General features: G+C 42.3%; 1 protein-coding gene across 14 annotated transcripts in view; it reads right to left on the bottom strand.

Moving 5' to 3' along the window:
- The window catches only part of st3gal2 (ST3 beta-galactoside alpha-2,3-sialyltransferase 2), a 448,231-nt gene extending 432,141 nt beyond the window's left edge, over positions 1-16,090 (bottom strand). For all 14 annotated transcript variants that reach the window (XM_068049795.1, XM_068049788.1, XM_068049799.1 and 11 more), the window contains exon 1: positions 15,783-16,090. The gene's annotated coding sequence lies outside the window, so the exon portion shown is untranslated. The remainder of the gene's footprint in view (positions 1-15,782) is intronic.
- Between the last annotated feature and the right edge of the window lie 554 nt (positions 16,091-16,644).

Raw genomic sequence — 16,644 nt, 5'->3', positions numbered from 1 at the left:
TTAAAGACTTCTTTTACTGTTTCATTCTTCCAATGTGGTTTCCGCCCTGTCACTGTATCGAAACAGCTCTTACCAAAAGCTACAAAAGACATCCTGTGTGACTGTGACTAAGGTAAACTAGCCCACCTTGTCCTTCTCGACCTGTCTGCAGCCTTTAACATGGTTGACCACACTAGCCTCCTCCAATGCCTCCATTGTCCAGCTGGGTGGGACTACACGTGCCTGGTTCTATTCTTATCTATCTAATCATCGCCAGAGTATCACTTGCAATGGCTTCTCTTCCCACTCCTGCACTGCTACCTCAGGTGCCCTGCCCCCAAGGATCTATCCTTGGTCCCTCCTATTTCTCATCCATGTGCTGCCCCTCGGTAACATCATCCAAAAACATGGGGCTGCATTTTACTAGCTTGCCACCAATCTCCAAAATGGCGGTCTGCGCCACGTATCCGCTCATTTAAATGGATGGGGCAGACCGCCTCCCCGATGTCATGGAGAGGACGGGCGCTCTGTGCCCGGCCACTATGCAGGTGCCAGCGCCACTGTTTAAGGGCTTCAAGCCCTTCAACTTCATTTAACTTTTTAATGTTGTATACATATTAAAATTACAGTAAAAAATGTAATAAAAGATTCAAGCCCTTCTCCCATCCCCCCATGACTAAAGAATACATTAATTGCCCTCTCTTCCCCCCCCCCAAATAAACTTACCTTGTGATCCCAACCTTCCCCTCCAAAGGTTTATTACCTTTCACCTTCAACCCCTTCCCACCATCCCCTCCACCAATCACAACTGATTTCCCTACGCCCCACTCCACCCCCCACCTCGGAAACTTACCTGCGTCCCCCTCCCCACCAGTGTTCTACCATTCTTCAGTGGTTGGGGATCGGCTGGCGCGGGAGTGCCAGCCACCGATCGTAATATGGGGACGAGACAGCCGACGCGACGAGGTAAGTATTAACTCTTAAATTTACATACAGTAACATATTTTAATTATGCTCCCGTCGCCGATCAGCCAGGGTGGGGGCTGGCACCACGAGGCCTCGCCTCTGCTGTTAATATGGGGTGGGGCCTTCCCAGCGTCGAGGCCCATGGCAAGCCTGCCTCTCCTACAACTATTTTCTGGGCCCTCCCGCCACAACCCCCGATGTTGGGGGCCCGGTAAAATTAGCCCCACGGTGTTAAGTTTTCACATGTATTCTGACGTCACCCAGCTATACCTCACTACCACCTTTCTTAAATCCTCCACTCTCGCTAAATCATCAGACTACTCATCCGACATCCAGTACTGGACGAACAGAAGTTTCCTCCAATTAATATTGGGAAGACCAAAGCCATTGTCGTCGGTCCTTGCCACAAACTCCATTCCCTCTCTACTGACTCCACCCTCGTCCTGGTGAATATCTGAGGCAAAGCCAGATTGTTCGCAACCTTGATGTCATATCTGACGCCAAGATGAGCTTCCAACCACATATCCGCGACTTCACTAAGGCTGCCTATTTCCACCTCCATAAAGTCACCTGACTTCAGCCCTGCCTCAGCTCATCTACTGGCAAAACCCTTTGTTACCTCTAAACTTGACTATTCCAACACACTCCTGGCTGGCCTCCCACATTCTACCCTCCGGAAACGTGTGATTATTCAAAACTCTCTTGCCCTTGTCCTTACTTGTAACCACTCATTCCCTCAACACCCTGGTGCCAGATGACCTACATTAGCTTTCAGTCAAGCAATGCTTCAATTTTAATCTTCTCATCCTAGTTGTTAAATGCTTCCACGGCCTCATCTCTCCCTATCTCTGCAATCTCCACCAATCCCACAACCCTCCGAGATCTTTGCACTCATCTAATGCTGGCCTTTTGAGCATCCTCAATTTTAATGCTCCACTATTGGTGGCTGTGCCTTCAGCTCCCTAGACCCTAAGCCCTGGAATTCCTTGAGCTCTTATCTTATGTAGCAACCTTTGATATGACACCTTATCGAATGCCTTTTGGAAATCCAAATACACTACATCTGCTTGTTCCCCTATATCCATCCTGCTTGTTACATCCTCAAAGAACTCTAATAAACTTGTAAAATACAATTTCCCTTTCACAAAACCGTGTTGACTCTGCCTGATTGTATTATGATTTTCTAGATCTCCAGCTACTACCTCTTTCATTTAGATTCTAGCATTTTTCCAACATTAGACATCACCCTAACTGGCATGTAGTTTCCTGCTTTCTGTCTCCCTCCTTTCCTGAACAGAGGTCTTACATTTGCCGATTTCCAATCCACTGGGGAAAGCAAACAGCATGTTAGCCTTTATTACAAAAGGATTGGAATACTAGAGTAAAGAAGTCTTACTCCAATTATATAGATAATAAAAGCAAAATACTGCAGATGCTGGAAATCTGAAATAAAAACAAGAAATGCTGGAACCACTCAGCAGGTCTGGCAGCATCTGTGAAAAGAGAAGCAGAGTTAACGTTTCGGGTCAGTGACCCTTCATCGGAACTGACAAATATTAGAAAAGTCACAGGTTATAAGCTGAAGCATTTCAGCTACGAAGAGAGACTGGATAGGCTGGGGTTTTTTCCTTAAAGCAGAGAAGGCTGAGGGGGGACCTGATAGAGGTATACAAAATTCTGAGGGGCATTGATAGGATAGATAGGAATAAACTTTTTCCCTATCAATAACCAGGGGCATAGATTTAAGATAAGGGGCAGGAGGTTTAGAGCGGATTTGAGGAAAAACCTTTTCACCCAGGAGGATGGTTAGAATCTGGAACACACTGCCTGAAGTGGTGGTAGAGACAATAACCCTCAAAACACTTAAGTAGTATTTAGATGAGCACCTGAAACGCCATAGCAAGGCTATGGGTCAAGTGCTAGAAAATGGGATCAGAATAGATAGGTGCTTCATGGCCGGCACAGACACCGATGGGCCGAAGGGCCTGTTTCTGTGCTGTATAAATCTGTGACAGCAGCCCGGAGTGAGTGTAACAAAGGTTCATTAGACAGACTGACTGGGGGGAGTGGGTGGAACTGTCATCTGAGGAGAGATCGAGTAGATTAGGCCTATATTTCTTAGCGTTTAGAAGAATGAGGGGTGATCACATTGAAACATAAAATTCTTAAAGGGCTTGACAGCGCAGATGCTGGGAGGATGTTTCCCATGGCTGGGAAGTCTGGAAGTATGGGTCACAATCCCTCAAAGGGTCAGCTACTTCAGACTCAGATGAGGAACACTTTCTTCATTTAAAGAGTTGTGGTTGGAATTCTCTACCCTAGAGAGCTCTGGATGCTCAGTTATAAAATATATTCAAGGCAGAAACCGACCGAGGGATATGGGTATAGGGTGGGAAGGTAGAGTTTAGGTAAAATAGCTATGATCTCAACAGTGGTATAGGACTGATGAGCTGAATGGCCTACTTCTGCTCCTATTTTTATGTTTGTACAAGTTGTTATGAAAGTGCTTCCATTTTTTGTAAAATTTTTTTGAGGACTCATTTAAATGGTGGAAATGGATTCGATTTTGGAAGGCTGAAGATTTTATAGATGCCGAATTTTGTTCTGTTCTTGACAGTTCACAGAGTACACAGATGTTGTGTTTGAAAACAACCTTTACTGGATGTCACATGCTTTACGATAAACAAACAACAGAAACCTTGGTAACATGGGGAAGATGTTTACAGAGAAGTGACATGTCAAGATTTATGAGGGTCAGGAGGTTCTGACTGGCTGCTTGAGGTTTCACTTCTGAGATATTGTTTTGGTTCATTTGGGGTATGGACGGTGTTTGAAAAGCAGTTGAAGATCAGCCTGCTAAGAAAGAAACCCCAGGTCATATTTCCTGCACCTCTTTATAAGACCCTGAGAGATCCAGTGTGTCAGCTCCTCTTTCCTCCTGTCTTTGAAAAAACCCTGCGAAACCAGAGTGTGATAGCAGAAGCCCCTGATCCCGCATTTCTCCTGGAAAGCCTACCAGAATATTTCTCAACATCTCCAGAATGAACTGCTTCTGAAAAGATCCCGTATACCCAGATGTCAGACTAAAAGGGACAAATGACATCCTTCCATATCTTCTCTTTTTTCTTCAAGAATCAGCAAGTATTTGGCCTGTGGAGAAGTGGAAGTAGAAAAGACAGGGCACTCCTCCCACCTCAGTTGTAACAAAGTGTGTCCAGAAGCAGAGAGGGGAGGAGGAGGTGTACTTCGTGGTGAGATCATATTTTAAGCAACAGTAACAGTATTTGACGATCTGGTAAATGAGCAGGCTGGTGGGGCAGAGGGTGACGACAAAGGGAACATGTTGTAAGGTGAAGGAGAGGGGTTGAGAATGAAGGATTGGTAAATGAAAGACACCTACTGAGGAAATACTTTCCACAAGGATTACTCCAGTTGGTCAGGCTATGAATACCTGGTGTGGGGGGCGGGGGAAAAAGAGCTTTGCTTGAGAAGCAAAGGCATAAAAGGATGATATTTTTGGTTCCTCGGGGGAGTGCAGCCAGAGCAAAGTCCATGGCACCACAGGTGCCTCAGCTGCACAGGAGGGGAGGAATAAGAGTGCTAGATCAATAGTGATAGGGGATTCGATAGTCAGGGGATCAGACAGGCATTTCTGGAGCAGTAAATGTGATTCCAGGATGGTGTGTTGCCTCCCTGGTGCCTGGGTCAAGGATGTCACGGAGTGGCTACAGGACATCCTTCTGGGGGAGGGGAGACAGCCAGAGGTCATGGTTCACATTAGTATCAATGACATAGGTAGCAAGAGGGATGAGGTCCTGAAAGCAGATTTTGAATTAGGAAGGAAATGAAAAAGCAGGACATCCAAAGCAGTAACCCCAGGATTACCCCCAGTGCCACATGCTAGAGAGCATAGGGATAGAAGGATTGATCGATTGAACATATGGCTGGAGAATTGGTATAGGAGGGAGGGCAGGTAGGACCTGTACAAGATGGATGGACTACCCCTTAACAGAACCGGAACTAACATCCTCGCAGGGAGATTTGCTCGTGCTGTTGGGGAGGGTTTAGACTAGCTTGTCAGTGGGATGGGAAGCTGAGGGGTAGCTCAAATTGGAAAGAAGTAAAAGAAGTGACATTAGAAGGCAGGCTAAACAAAGGCGCGCATCAACTAGGCACTCTACATGAATGCATGCAGCATTTGCAACAAAGTAAATGATTTAAAGGCCCAAATAGAGGTTAATGGGTATGATCTAATTGCCATATCAGGGTGACCAAGACTGGGAACTGAATATTCAAGGATATTTGACATTTAGGAAGGACAGACAAAAAGGAAAAGGAGATGGTGTTACGCTGATAATAAGGAATGGGATCAGTACATTAGTAAGGGAGGATCTCAGATTGGAAGAACAAAATGTGGAATCTGTTTGGGTGGAGCTAAGAAACAGCAAGGGGCAGCAAACATTGGTAGCGTTTAAACAATTCCTACTAACAGTAATGGTAGTGTGGGTCATGGTAATCAGGAGATTAGAGAAGCATGTAGCATGGGTAATACAGTAACCATGGATGACTTAAATATGCACATAGACTGGGTAAACCTAATGAGGGCTAATGCTGTGGGGGATGGGTTTCTGGAGTGTGTTTGGGATGGGTTTTTAGAGTAGTATGTTGAGGAACTGACTAGAGAACAGGCTATTTTCGATCTAGTATGATGTAGTGAGAAAGGACTAATTAATAATCTTGTTGTAAAAGAACCTTTAGGGTGAGTGACCATAATATGATAGAATTTTCCATTATGCTTGAAAATGAGGTAACTCAATCTGAAGCCAGGGTGTTAAATTTGAACAAAGGAAATTATGAAGGTACGAGGCGCAAATTGGCTGAGGTGGATTGGGAAAATACATTAAAAGGTATGACAGTACATAGGCAATGGATGGTCTTTAAAGAAATATTACATAGTTTACAGCAACTTCAAGGCATAAAAACCCCAAAAGGCAGTCAACCGTTGATAACAAAGGAAGTTAAGGATTGTAGAAGATTAAAAGAAAAGGCCGATAAAGTTGCCAGAAATAGTAGTAAACCTGAGGATTGGGAGGATTTTAGAATACAGCAAAGGAGGACCAAGAAACTGACAAAGAAAGGGAGAATAGAATATGAATGTAAGCTAGCAAAAAATATAAAAAGGGACTGTAAAAGCTTCTATAGATACGTAAAAAGGAAGCGTTTGGCTAAACAAATGTGGGTCCATTACAGGAAAAGTCAAGAGAATTTATAATGGGGAATAGAGAAATGGCACAGAAGCTAAATGATTACTTTGTGTCTGTCTTCACTGAGGAAGATACAAGAAATCTCCCAAAATTAGAGGTTCAATGGATTAGGGCGAAATGAGGAATTGAAGAAAATTAGTATTAGTAAGAAGGTTGTATTGGAGAAATTAATGCGGTTGAAGGTTGATAAGTCCCCAGGACCGGATATTCTACATTCCAGAGTGTTGAAAGAGGTAGCTATGGAGATAGCAGATGCATTGGTGATCATCTTCCAAAATTCTATAGATTCTGGAGTGGTTCCTGCAAATTGGAAGGTTGCAAATGTCACCCCACTAATTAAGAAGGGAGGGAGAGAGAAAGCAGGGAATTACAGATCTGTTTGCCTTACATCAGTCGTTGGGAAAATGCTAGAATCTATTCTAAAGGATGTGATAAATGGACATGAATGGGAAATCATGTTTGACGAACCAGTTGGAGTTTTTTGAGGATGTTACTAACAGAATTGATAAAGGGGAGTGAGTGGACGTGGTATACTTGGATTTTCAGAAGGCTTTTGATAAAGACCCCACAGGAGGTTGGTTAGCAAAATTAAAGTACATGGGATAAGAGGTAATATACTGGCATGGATTAAGGATTGGTTAACAGGCAGAAAACAGAGAGTAGGAATAAACGGGTCATTCTCTCATTGGCAGGCCGTGACTAGTGGGGTACCGCAGGGGTCAGTGCTTAGGCCCCAGCTGTTCACAATATATATCAATGATTTGGATGTGGGGACCAAATGTATCATTTCCAAGTTCGTGAATGACACAAAACTAGGTGGGAATGTGTGTTGTCAGGAAGATGCAAAGCAGCTTCAAGTGGATTTGGACAGGTTAAGTGAATGGAAAACAACATGGCAGATGGAATATTTTGTGGAAAAATGTGAGGTTATCCACTTTGGTAGGAGGGGAAGATGTGCAGAGTATTTCTTAAATGGTAAGAGATTAGAAAGTGTAGATGTACAAAGGAACCTGGGTGTCCTTGTCAATAAGTCACTGAAAGCTAACCGGCAGGTGCAGCAAGCAATTAAGGCTAATGGTATGTTAGCCTTTATCGCAAGAGGATTTGAGTACAGGAGTAGTGAAGTCTTGCTTTAATTGTATAGAACCTTGGTTAGACCTCACCTGGAGTACTGTGTGCAGTTTTGGTGCCCTTACCTTAGGAAGGATATTATTGCCATGGAGGGAGGGCAATGAAGGTTCACCAGACTTGGTCCCGGGATGGCGGGACTGTCCTATGAAGAGAGATTGGGGAAACTGGGCCTGTATTCTCTAGAGTTTTGACGAATGAGAGGTGATCTCATTGCAACCTACAAAATACTTAAAGGGATAGACAGGGTAGATGCATCTAAGATGTTTCTTCTCGCTGGGAGTCTAGAACCAGGGGACACAATTCCAAAAGAAGGGGGAAGCCACTTAGGACAGAGATGAGGAGAAATATCTTTACTCAGAGGGTTGTGAATCTTTGGAATTCTCTGCCCCAGGGGGCTGTGGAAGCTCAGTCACTGAGTAAGTTTAAAGCAGAGATTGACAAATTTCTAAATACAAATGACATAAAGGGATCTGGGGATAGTGTGGGAAAAAGGTATTGAAGTGTATGATCAGCCATGATCATATTGAATGGCGGGACAGGCTCGATGGGCTGAATGGCCTACTCCTGCTCCTATGTTTCTATTCGAGGTCAGACTGTATTAAACTTGAGAAAATAGAGTGTTTTGATTAAGTGAGAGATAGATTACAGAAGTTCAGAAAAGTTTGAGAACTCCACCAATCACAGATTTAAGACTTAAGAGTTAAGTTCCTGAAAACAGAAAGAACTTTACTGCTACCAAGAGGAATAGAAAGCAGAAGGCCAAACTATTACGACTGATGGAGAGTCACCATGGTAATGTCTCGGAGACATGCCCAAAGGAAATGAAACCATATAATGTAGGAAAGTGAGAGGTCAAGCACTTTGGTTTAGTTTAGAGATACAGCACTGAAACAGGCCCTTTGGTCCACCGAGTCTGTGCCGACCATCAACCACCCATCTATACTAATCCTACACTAATCCCATATTCCCACAATATCCCCACCTGTGCCTATATTTCCCTACCACCTACCTATACTAGGGGCAATTTATAATGGCCAATTAACCTATCAACCTGCAAGTCTTTGGCATGTGGGAGGAAACCGGAGCACCCGGAGGAAACCCACGCAGACACAGGGAGAACTTGCAAACTCCACACAGGCAGTAGCCGGAATTGAACCCGGGTCGCTGGAGCTGTGAGGCTGCGATGCTAACCACTGCGCCACTGTGCCGCCCCTTTTTAAAAAAAAAAAATTCAAATTCCACCTTCTGCTGTGGTGGGATTCGAACCCATGTCCCCAGAGAAATACCCTAGGTCTCTGGTTACTAGTCCAGTGATAATACCACTACGCCACCACCTAACCCTGGTTGGAAGAATCAAAAGACTATTATCAAAATGGAGAGAGACTTCAAAAAAGTGCAGCTTAGAGGGATCTTGTTCTTGTGCATGAAACACAAAAATTCAGCCTGCTGGTGCAGCAAGTAATTAAGAAGGTAAATGGAATTTTGGCCTTTATTGCTCAGGTGTTGGAGTTTAAAAATAGGGAAGTCTTATTACAACTGTACAGGGTGCTGGTGAGGCCGTACCTGGAGTTCTGTGTACTGTTTTGGTCCCCGTGTTTAAGAAAGGATATATGGGCATTGGAGGCAGTTCAGAAGAGATTCACTAGGCTGATTCCTGGGATGAAGGGGTTGACTTATCAAGAACAGCTAAATAGGTTAAGCCTTTATTCATTAGAGTTTAGAAGAGGGGTGATCTTATTGAAATATACAAAGATTCTGAGGGGGCTTGACAGGGTAGATGTTTATAAGATGTTTCCACTAGTGGGGGAATCTCAAACTAGGGGACATAGTTACAGAATAAGGGAACACTCATTTAAAACTGAGCTGCGAAGGAATTTCTTCTCAGAGTGAATGTCTGGAATTCTCTACCCCAGAGAGTTGTGGAGGCTAGATCACAAAGTATTTAAAGAGGAGGTAGATAGATTTTTGAAATATCGGGGAGTTGAGGGCTATGAGGGGATGGCACGAACGAGGAGTTGAGGTCTGGGGCAGATCAACCATGATCTTATTGAATGGTGGGGCAGGCTTGAGGGGCCGCATGGCCTAATCCTGCTCCTATTTCTTATGTTCTTATGTTCTAACCATAGTACAGACTTTTAACATATCCAATGGACTGGCTATTCAAAGCTGTAACTTGTTGAGTATACACAGAGCCTAATCTAAATTAATGTTGCTGACTACGTGCCATTTTTGGACTTGAAACTACCAAATTAGCTGATACTGAATTACTATGTTATGCTTGAACAGCCTTTGTAACCGTAGATATTTATTCATTAGTGAATATCAACCAGAGTACCTTGAATACTCACTTTTTGATATTAAGATGTATGATGATCTTCATAAATAAATGTTATTTCATGACTTCACAGTCTGACTTCCACTTTGATGATTTTGGCAAGATGACATGAATATAAAATTAAATGTAAGGGCAAGTAAGCTACCTTCACACAGAGGATAATGGGACTGTGTAATGGTGACCATGTTACCATTTAAGAATACGTTAGACAGCTGGTTGATGGAAAGGAGATAAAGGATATGGGAACAGAACAAGCACATGGAATGAGGAGGGCTGATCATGGGAAGGATAAATGCCAAATGGACTGGTTGGGCCAAATGGCCAGCTTCTGAGGAGTAATCAGGATTTGGTAGTGTCAGCAATAATTTGAACCAGCTAATGCAAGTCATTTCAGTGGAGCCAAATTCTGGCACCTTGAACTTCTCAGATATGGATAGTGTATTCTAAGATGCTTCTTGGACAAGAATTTAAGGTATAGAGTAAGGAATCATTGGTGCCTTTAGGTTAATATTCCATGTAAGGTTTATTGGTTTACTAATCCCAGTGTTTTTTTTTAACATTTATTGGGGGCTTGTGCCTGCAATTTGACTCTCGATCATTAAGGGTGTTATTAAACTGGATTAACTTTTAAGATATAATTTAATTTGATGACACTGTAATTAGCTACAAGCCAATTAAACACAACTGAGTGAATTTAAATCTTGCTTAAAAAAAAGTCTTTGTAGAATTTTAAAGTTTGTGTTTGTTGACATGCTGATAGGTGACCCAAGTCAGAAGAGCGAAGGGTTATTCAAATTATCACCCTGCAGATTTTTTCTGCTAGAAAGGAGTGAAGCTACAGGAAACTGGACTGAGCATCAGTGAGCTGCTCATTGGTGAGTTGGTAATGCCTGATGGCAGTATTGATAATCATCAGCAACATGACGGAAGAAGTTAAGAGTAAACTACTAGTGAGGCAACTGGCTTGGTTAGATTTGAGTACTCTATTCTAGGAGTTGTAGTAAAATAGTTTTTGAGCTCATTTTGGACAAAGCTTATAAGCAGTTTGGTTTTCTATAATCCACTTCAATCAGACTATACTAATTTGAAATTATAAATGATACAAAGAGACTGGCACCTGTACTGAAAATGTTCAAGTCCAGTGCATGTTAACTATGCAAACCAACCTGCCATTGTTTGCTGTAACACGATTGACAAACACAAGGGCTTGAAGAGGTTGTGTAATGAGCCTTATTTAGGTTTGTGTGGACCAGTAGGGTATCTCAGCAAGCCAGTGCATCAACTGGAATAGGGCAAAGTAGCCATGTTATCACACTTTATTCCTCCCAGAAATTATGACAAGCTGAAGAAAAATGTTAGCCTTCAGAGTAGTAACAATACAATGGCACAATGGCGCAGTGGTTAGCACTGCAGCCTCACAGCTCCAGGGACCCGGGTTCGATTCTGGGTACTGCCTGTGTGGAGTTTGCAAGTTCTCCCTGTGTCTGCGTGGGTTTTCTCCGGGTGCTCCGGTTTCCTCCCACAAGCCAAAAGACTTGCAGGTTGATAGGTAAATTGGCCATTATAAAAAATTGTCACTAGTATAGGTAGATGGTAGGGAAATATAGGGACAGGTGGGGATGTTTGGTAGGAATATGGGATTAGTGTAGGATTAGTATAAATGGGTGGTTGATGGTCGGCACAGACTCGGTGGGCCGAAGGGCCTGTTTCAGTGCTGTATCTCTAATCTAATCTAAAAAAATACACATTCTGAAATAAAAACAAGAAATGCTGGAATCACTCAGCAGGTCTGGCAGCATCTGTGGAAAGAGAAGCAGAGTTAACGTTTCGGGTCAGTGACCCTTCATCGGAACCCCTCACCTGAAATTCATCACCTAATCCTTAAACTACCAGTAGAAATGAAAATATGGCAGATTCAAAGAATGGAAACAAGGATATTTCCAGATTTTAGATCATTGAGTTATGAAGAGAAGAACTTTCAATCTCTTCTAACTAGTGAGGAAAAAGGAAAAAATAAGGGATTTAAAAAAAATTCTGAATGAAAAAATAGATATTTGTGACAAGAATCAAGGGACATAAATACGAATGAGGAATGCCTTTTAGCCCACCTTTGTTCATCCATCCAAAAAGCCCTACACATTCTTCCGTTACAGCATCTAGTTTGGTCTAGAAGTCCATCTCGTACACTTTGAGATTAATCACAGTTTGCGTGAATATCTTCCAGCCATCACTCCAGAATTAGCCCTTTATACGTTTTTGTTAGTATGCACAGTACTTTGAACTTGTCTTTCATCTGCATTGTTTTCCCCACTTAAATATTTTCTTCAACTGACTCTATAGTTTTTAATCCATTGCTTCAGAATCAAATCCCCTTCCTGATTTGCAGATTTGACCAATTTGCAACAAGTTTCTGAATCCAATTTGCTGAGGTAAATTGGAAACAGTACTGCACTCAATACCAATCCCTGAAACTACTACATCCCACCATCCCCACCTCAACAGAACATGGTATTTTCTATTTTTCAGTCACTATCTTACCCATTCCAAAGATTTCGCTTGAATTCCCATAGCTTTGAGCTTAACTGCACAAACTATTTTCCTACAAAAGTCAAGGAGGTTAATCAGACAGGATCATCCGCTTCTGAATCCACGTTGTCTGATTATTAGGTAATTATGCAGATAATGCTCAATTTTGCTGTGGATAATTGATTGCATTATTTTACACAGGATTAAAGTAAGAGAAATGTATTGGCTTGCATCTGCTTTGCCACCCTTTTGAAAATGGGCAGCACTATAACCGGTTTCCAGTCTACTGCTACCTAGTCAGTTTTCATTGACCCCCTCAATCATCATCACAAATCTCTCCCTTTTTCTCAGTTCTTTGGATAAATACCATCTACTGATTGGGTGATAGTATACTAAAGAAATTATTGGCTAAACTTAATTTGAACAGTAATCGCTTCAGATTTAAAGTTCTGAATATATAAAATATCACTTTGTTGAATGATTCAGAAGATATAGGAACAAGATTAGGCCAATTAGTTCTGTAACCAGTTTAGCCCAGCCTCAACAGCTTTTTGGGGCTGTGTGTTCCAGATTTCCACTAGACAGATATGAACATAAGTGAGCAAGATCTTTCTACCCATTTTTTGTTTATTAATCCAGAGAGATGGTACAGTCCCTAATCACAACATTCAGCTGGTTATTGAACAACTGGGGGAGGTGGTGGCATAGCAGTCATGTCACTGAACTACTAATCCAGAGGCCCAGGCTAATGGCCCAGGGACATGAGTTTAAATCCCACCATGGCAGCTGGTGGAATTTAAATTAAAATTTTTAAAAATCTGGAAATGAAAGCTAGACTCAGTAATGGCATCACGAAACTATCAATTGTCGTAAAAACCCATCTGGTTCACTAATGTCTTTTAGGGAAGGAAATCTGCTCTCCTTACCCGGTCTAGCCTACATGTGACTCCAGACTCACAGCAATGTAGTTGACTCTTAACTGCCCTCTGAAATGGCCTAGCAAGCCACTCAGTTGTCCAGGGCAATTAGGGATGGGCAACAAATGCTGGCCTTGCCAGCGATAACTACATCCCATGAAAGAATAAAAAAAATTCAATGTCTCTAACACTCGAACTGGAAAGCCATTCTAAGTGCTGATCACTCTGGGAGATGGATGTCCCAACTTTTCCAATTTACTACTTTGAATCTATGCGCTCATTTGTCTAATCGTGGTGATTTTGAAGTAGTGTTCTAGATCTACCTTTCCTATACTATTTATTACCTTATATACCTCAAGATAATATCCTAGTTGGCTTTTTCCAAACTTAAAAACTCAGAGTTTTTGCCCTTTCTTCAAAATTGAATCCTCTGGTGCTTTCCACATGACATTAATGATACCTTTGTGTCTTGGTAACCAGAAATGAACACAATACTCAAGGTGAAGTTTGACCAAAGCACTCTCCAGTTTGACAATAAAAGAAAAATACTACAGATGCTGGAAATCTGAAATAAAAACAAAAAATTCTGGAAATACTCAGGTCAGGCAGCATCTGTGGAGAGAAAGAGTTAACTTTTCAGGTTGATGATCTTTCATCAGAACTGGGCAAAGATAGAAATGTAACAGATTTTAAGCAAGTGTAGTGGCAGGGAAAGGGGAAGGGGAGGACAGAACAAAGTGAAGGTTTATGATAGGGTGGAAGACAGGAGAGATTAAATGACAAATGGGATACTGGCGCAAGGCAAAAGGAGACGGTAATGGGACAAGTAAATATACAAAAGATAGATCTACAGGAGGTGTAAATGGGCAAAGCAGAATCATTACCAACAGCTGCTATCTGAGAAAATGGGGACAGAAGTTATGGCCTGAAATTGTTGAACTCAATGTCAAGTCCCGAAGGCTGTAAAGTGCCGAATCAAAAGATGTGGTGGTGTCCTCAAACTTATGTTGAGCTTCAATGGAACAGTATGGAGGCCGAGGACAGAGAGCTCCAAGTGGGACTGGGGTGGAGAATTAATATAACATGCGACTGAAAGCTCGGGGTCATGCTTACAGACTGAATGGAGGTGTTCTGCAATACAGTCGCCCAATCTGCGTTTGGTCTCTCCAATGTAGAGGAGACCACATCATGGTCAGTGAACACAATAGACTAAACTGAAAGTAGTACAAGTAAATTGATATTTCACATGGAAAGAATGTTGTAGAGTTTGGACATGACCTCCTGTGCCACGCACTCCACAGTTCTGACTACACATTTCAGCATTTTATATGCTTTGTTTATTGTTGCACCGCAATGGCTGAACACGTCAAAAGTTGAATCTTCAAAATCCTTTAGATGCTTTCAACTTCACCCTGAAATAGTTCAACACCATTCACGGATACATATCTCACCCTTTTTGCTTCCTATGTGCATCACTTCAGTGTATTGAATTTCATCTGCCACTGATCTGTCAACTTGCAAATACTGTCTAGATTATTTGGTAGTTCCCAAGCTGCCTTCTCAGGTTCAACAGCCTCTCCTAGCCTATTATCTGTGAATTTGAGCAATTTGAATTGAGCCGCAGAAACCAAATCACTAATGTACAGTAGGATACTGCAGAATTCACATATCCAATTAAAAAGGCACTCGTGCTGATTTTTGGTTCCCCAACCTGGTATGAAGTACGTTTGGAAAGTTAAGAGAAACTAAGCACCATCATAAGATTACAGAATATCTACAGGAGCTTCCTTTAGAAAGTCATTCTGAATAAAAAGTCTGTACGGTAGTGGTCAAATAGCAGTTACAGTTTGCCACACAGCTTCATACTCCAAATTTTCATTTTTCTGAGAGAACTAGTTATTTTCTTTAACAAGCAAAATTATTATAAAATGAAACGCCCAATTTGGATTTCGCTCATTTTATGATGAACTCTTTTTAAAATATTGGATTTTTTTATACTTAATAAAATTAAATGAGACATTTATATAAAAACTCGACAACCGCACGAAAAAGATCTGCTGAGCCTGCAGATGCTGCAATGGCAAACCCAAAATTGCACCATTTGAAGACTGTGAATGCTGCGCCTTCAGTTTGTTGTATTTCTATCGCCGTTGTACAACAGGATCCGATGCTACAGAAGACGTTAAAAATTATTATATCTATGCAAAAAGTGGTGAATAAACCTTTTCCTCTGTACGCGTCTGACATTGTAAGACGTCAAGTCTGAACGCAGCAGTAACAAAAGATTAACCGGTCGGATATGTTGGCTTCCTTTAATTTCCAAATAGTGGGAGTGGGCGAAAGTTGATGCTGCTAGGAGTTTATTTTAATTAATACCATTTTATTATATTGCACTCTGCAACAAATCTATTAGAAAGAAAATCCCATCCGACAAGATATAAAGCACTAAAGTTGAACATTTACGACATGAAACTACACGTACACATACAACAAATGAAGTCCAGGTTGCATTTGTAAATCACATCCCTTGTGTGAGAGGGAGAAACTATTAATAAAACGTTTACTTAATGAAGAAACTACAACCCATCGAACGCAGCGAAAACAGCCCGGTACTGGAGAGAAACTCTACAGCGTTTATGACTGAGCCCGTACATGAGCACTTACCCTTCAGGAGTGCTTCAGTAACAAAGCAAATGTGCAATGTGTCACTGAGTTGGAGGATGGTGTTGTTGTTTGCAGCTGGTCTCAGCGATTTCTGCAGCCTGTCTCTCTTTCTAATCACTGCTGTTAGTAGTGATGATGATGGTGATAAGGCTCCATGCTGAAGGGGGCTGGGTTGGGGAGTAGCGCGTTCGTGTTCTCTCTCCCTGATCTTCCTGCAGCTAGTTCCCTGGCTGTCTGATGGAGCTAAATCTCTCTCTCTCGTAATGGTTTGTCTCTGCTACCCCCTCAACCACAACCCCGATCATCATCACCAGCGCAAAGGGGCGGGCGGACTACACCACACACATACATACCGTTTGAATGAGCCGCAGGGGCTCCTGGGAGTTGTAGTTCCTGCCCGCCGGCTATTCCATTCCTTCTAGCTGGACTCTCCCGCACCCAGAAACTACAACTCCCGGCGGATCTAGCGCGATCGGCGCACGCGCACTAGCGGCGACGTGTCTTTCCAATACACCGAGCAGCTGTTTTTGGACTTTGTGGATTTTAAGTCTTTTTGGGGGAGGAAAATGTAACAACGTCTCATTATTTTGTTGCTTTGCTATCGAAGCAGGCAGTTAACAAACATATTTTACCTCAGATAACCTGCAACGAAGACCCCCAAAAGGTCTCTTAGGGAAGGCTGACTTAAAAGATCTACCTTAGTTTAAGACATACTGAAGCTAGCCTTCCATTAAGTCTGGATGGGTGGAAAAGAGAAAGACAAGTTTCATTTATTGTTGGCGAAGGTCAAAACTAATTAAATAGGAGGCAGTCCAAGGCGTTGTCACTTGATGGGGTGGCGAGTACAAGCAGCTGCATCCCC

Source organism: Heterodontus francisci, chromosome 17, assembly GCF_036365525.1.
Source record: "Heterodontus francisci isolate sHetFra1 chromosome 17, sHetFra1.hap1, whole genome shotgun sequence".
In the NCBI taxonomy this organism is placed as follows: domain Eukaryota; kingdom Metazoa; phylum Chordata; class Chondrichthyes; order Heterodontiformes; family Heterodontidae; genus Heterodontus; species Heterodontus francisci.
Note: the sequence above shows the minus strand (reverse complement) of the source record. Positions and strands in the feature narration are given on the sequence as shown.